The 4609-nt window shown below is 42.6% G+C and overlaps 1 pseudogene across 1 annotated transcript; it reads left to right on the top strand.

The window, feature by feature from the left end:
- Positions 1-258: 258 nt before the first annotated feature.
- On the top strand, positions 259-3401 carry LOC139908585 (E3 ubiquitin/ISG15 ligase TRIM25-like; annotated as a pseudogene). Its single transcript, XR_013507937.1, has 2 exons — positions 259-2251; positions 2289-3401. The product of XR_013507937.1 is annotated as an E3 ubiquitin/ISG15 ligase TRIM25-like (transcript).
- The last annotated feature ends 1208 nt before the right edge of the window (positions 3402-4609 follow it).

The raw sequence follows: 4609 nt of genomic DNA, 5'->3' as shown, positions 1-4609 counted from the left end.
GAGAGAGAGAGAGAGCAAAAAGTGTCTGCTTTTTTAATATCCCACTGAGATCACTGACCCCAAGTTTAACTATTCCATTTTTATTTGTCATAATCTTCACTTCATATTGTAAACGAGGGCTAAACACACACTGCCTCTTCAAAACCGCTCCTCTTCCTGGAATGAAGCAAAACCTGATAACCCCTCCCTCTTCTTCCTGGACTCAAATACAGCCAGTTCCATTCTGTCCACATATTTCCTTCCCCTTTCACAGATCTGCCACTTTAAAGATGGGTGTAAAGAGCATGTTGTGAAGTGCAAGAGCTGACAAGGCCATTCACTGCAGATCAGCAAATGAACATGAAGAAAAGGAACAGAGGTTTGGTTTGGATCAGAACCCAACTTCTTTCTGTTGAGAGAAAGTGAAACTATCTGACATTCACTGTCACTGAGAAGTGAAATGGCACAGCGAGGAATCCAGCTGGGATTCCGGGACAAAATTCTGCTGTTCCATCTGTCTGGATCTACTGAAGGATCCGGTGGCTATTCCCTGTGGGCACAGCTACTGCATGAGCTGTATTAAAAGCTGCTGGGATGAAGAGGATCAGAAGAAAATCCACAGCTGCCCCCAGTGCAGACAGACCTTCACACCAAGGCCTGTCCTGGTGAAAAACACCATGTTAGCAGAGTTGGTGGAGGAACTGAGGAAGACAGGACTTCAAGCTGCTCCTCCTGATCGCTGCTATGCCGGACCTGGAGATGTGGCCTGTGATGTCTGCACTGGGAGAAAGCTGAAAGCCCTCAAGTCCTGTCTGGTGTGTCTGGCCTCTTACTGTGAGCAGCACCTCCAGCCTCACTATGAATCCTCTACCTTTGAAAAACACAAGCTGGTCGACCCCTCCAAGAAGCTTCAGGAGAACATCTGCTCTCGTCATGACGAGGTGATGAAGGTTTTCTGCCGTACTGATCAGCAGTGCATCTGTTATCTCTGCTCCATGGATGAACATGAAGGCCACAAAAAAGTCTCAGCTGCAGCAGAAAGGACCGAGAGGCAGAAAGAGCTCGGGGTGAGTCGGCAACAAATCCAGCAGAGAATCCAGGACAGAGAGAAAGACGTGAAGGTGCTTCAACAGCAGGCGGAGGCTATCAATCGCTCTGCTGATAAAGCAGTGGAGGACAGTGAGAAGATCTTCACTGAGCTGGTCCGGTTCATTGAGAAGAGAAGCTCTGATGTGAAGGAGCGGATCAGATCCCGGCAGAAAGAGGAAGCGAGTCGGGCCGAAGAACTTCAGGAGAAGCTGAAGCAGGAGATCGCTGAGCTGAGGAGGAAAGACTCTGAGCTGGAGCAGCTCTCACACACAGAGGATCACATCCATTTTCTACACAGTTACCCCTCACTGTCACGTCTCAGTGAATCTACAGACTCACCCAGCACCAATATCCGTCCTCTGCGCTACTTTGAGGATGTGACTGCAGCTGTGTCAGAGGCCAGAGATAAACTACAGGGCATTCTTACAGAGGAATGGCCTAAGATCTCATTGACAGTGACTGAAGTGGATGTTTTACTGCCACAACCAGAGCCCAAGACCAGAGCTGAATTCTTACAATATTCACATCAAATCACACTGGATCCAAACACAGCAAACACATGGCTGTCATTATCTGATGAGAACAGAAAAGCAACATGTATGAGAGAAGAACCGTTATATTCTAGTCACCCAGACAGATTCATTTACTGTCAGGTCCTGAGTAGAGAGGGTCTGACTGGACGTTGTTACTGGGAGGTGGAGTGGAGGGGGGGAGGTTCAATAGCAGTCGCATATAAAGATATTAGCAGAACAGGGAATGAAAGTCGATTTGGATACAATGACAAGTCTTGGGCATTAGATTATTACAATAGTTTTGAATTCGGACATAACAATATCAAAACTCCCATCCCAGGCCCTCTGTCCTCCAGAGTAGGATTGTACCTGGATCACAGAGCAGGTATTCTGTCCTTCTACAGCGTCTCTGAAACCATGACTCTCCTCCACAGAGTCCAGACCACATTCACTCAGCCTCTCCATCCTGGATTTAGGCTTCATACTGGAGCCACTGCTGAGTTGTGTAAGCTCAAGTAGACAGGAGGGATTGAAGCAGCAATGTGTGAGATTTTTAAAAAAAAATATTTTTTGTCTCCATCTTTGTTGCTCAGCGCTCATTGCTGTGGTGTTTCTGCACTGCACTTCCCAGAGATCACCTGTCAATCAAACAGTGTGGGCGGGACTGTGACGTCTTTTTCTTTGGATTTTCTGTTGATAAAGTTTGAGTTTCTGTAGGTGGCGCTCTTTTCTTTGCGTTTCCTTTTCTTTGTGTTATATCAGTCAGTGATAGAGAGTATCCGAACTGACATTTATTCATATGAAAACATAAACTGTTGTGTGGTCTATATAGTTCTGTTTGTTGCATATTTGTATTGTTGCTGTAATATTTTCTGCTATTTCTGTTCCACTGCATGGGCCTTAATGGAGCAGCACTAGAAGTTTCCCTTTTATTATAGCTGAATAGTTGTTAATATGTTGATTTTGTTCCCGGCCCCTTGTAACTTTGTTGAGAAAAGTGAACTACAAATGTAATCATTATTATTATTATCAATAGGGAGAGCATTCATTGTTTTCCTCCACAGTGATGACATACTGGTTTAACAGATTGATTGTGTGGATGAAGTTAATATGTAGATGGAAAGAATGAACCAGAGTCCTTTACCAGGCTTTGTGATTGGATGTGTGAACAAAGTGAATGTTTGCAAAAATGAATAAAGTTTTTTTTTTTCCAAGAATGAATGAAATATTTCTTGTGTATTCATTCCAGGAAGTCTATGAAAGCTGCTAGAGAAAATGTGAAACTAATATGACAGTATAACTGAGGCGATTTTCCCCCTAAAACACAACAAAGTGCAGTCTTAATGTTTAGAGCAGATGTGGAATCAAAAGTCAAATCAAGCAGCAGTGTTACCAAAGAAGAAACACTAGTGAAGATGAAAGAATGAAGGACAATCCTGTTGTTAATGGAACTGGTTAAATGTACGAATGAAGTGAATGTTTAGATGGAAAGACTGAAGGAGGTGTGAATGGATAACATTTACCAATCAATCTCTATCCTTGTAACTTTCTTCACTGAAACAGCTTTGTCATGGAGGACTAAGCTCACAACCTCCCACTTTTCAATCATTTGTTGCTTTTTACAAGCAAGATTGTCTTTGTGCACTTGCTCAATAAACAGGTTTTCTTCCGCAGGCCTGAAAAGCCTGGAAAACCATGAAGAATTCATCTGATCATTTCCAGGTCAAGTTTGGGAATCGCATAAAATGTGTGAAAAAGTTTTGTTCAGTCACACATATGAGTGATATGTCATGTGACACACATATGAGCACAGATTTGATGTAGTCGTGGACCTGCTGTCATTTCAGATATTGTGATGAAGAATAAACTTCAAAGTGATATGAGCTAGTTAACAGTCAAACTGCCCAGCCACTATCAGAATATTTCACATTGAACTGAGCAGAATCTTCAAAATCCAGCCAGGAAATGATCTGGAAAAATGATTGAATACTGAAACAGAACATGTGTAGAAACCTTAAAATGTAGTGGAAATATTATTGAGGTTATTTTATAAATCAAGGTCCTTGCCTCCTTCCTTTGATATCTATCTATCTATCTATCTATCTATCTATCTATCTATCTATCTATCTATCTATCTCCAATAGATGGAGTCCTAGGCTACATGTTTCAACAAAGCATCCAAAATAGTTCATCCATTAAAACATACACATACGCACACAGGTCACGTTTGGGAATCGCATAAAATGTGTGAAAAAGTTTTGTTCAGTCACACATGAGTGATATGTCATGTGACACACATATGAGCACAGATTTGATGTAGTCGTGGATAAAGTCAGCCTCCTAGGCAACCGTGTCGCAGTGCTTCAGTGCATGGAACTGAACACACGCGCCGTGGGTCTGTACAGGATCTGTGCTTGTTTTTAAAGAAACGGGGTGGTTAGTTGGGACCGGCTGGGACGTGTGTAGGTAGACTTTTATTACAAGTCTAGAACACAAGATGGCAGTAATGCAACATTAAGGGAAGCCAACTGCCCCAAACCATCAAAGAAGAAGAAGAAGAAGAAGACTGTGTGGACGGTTGCTGGGGCAACGCTTCTTCGGGTAACGCCAACTCGGCTTGCTAGCTTTCTCTACTACTGTCTGTTTCATTTTCTACTCAGGTAACCTAACAAACTTTCGCTATGGTTGGAGCTTTTAGGGGATCATACTGCACTACTGCTGGCAACGAAAATGTGTTTAGTTTAACTTACAAAATCCTGGCTACTGTTGTTGAGGATAAATTCGTGTTAGCTAGCTAGCTGGTTTTAACACTGGCTAACGGTGGTGTGACATTTGGCAAACTCAGTTAACGAATTCAGCTAGCTAATTTAACTAATATACGTAACGTCACATAAAAAACAGTCGAAAATGAATAACGAAGTGCTTAACTACTTGCTCGCTAAAGCTAAAGTTGGCGCAGGTATGTTCATGAGAGCTGCAAACTTGATTAACGTCAACGTTAGGTTAAGTCAACATATTGTTAGCCTAAG

This window comes from Centroberyx gerrardi, chromosome 22 (assembly GCF_048128805.1).
Source record: "Centroberyx gerrardi isolate f3 chromosome 22, fCenGer3.hap1.cur.20231027, whole genome shotgun sequence".
NCBI classification, from domain to species: Eukaryota; Metazoa; Chordata; class Actinopteri; order Beryciformes; family Berycidae; genus Centroberyx; species Centroberyx gerrardi.
The sequence above is the reverse complement of the archived record's forward strand: the minus strand, read 5'-3'. Positions and strand labels throughout refer to the sequence as shown.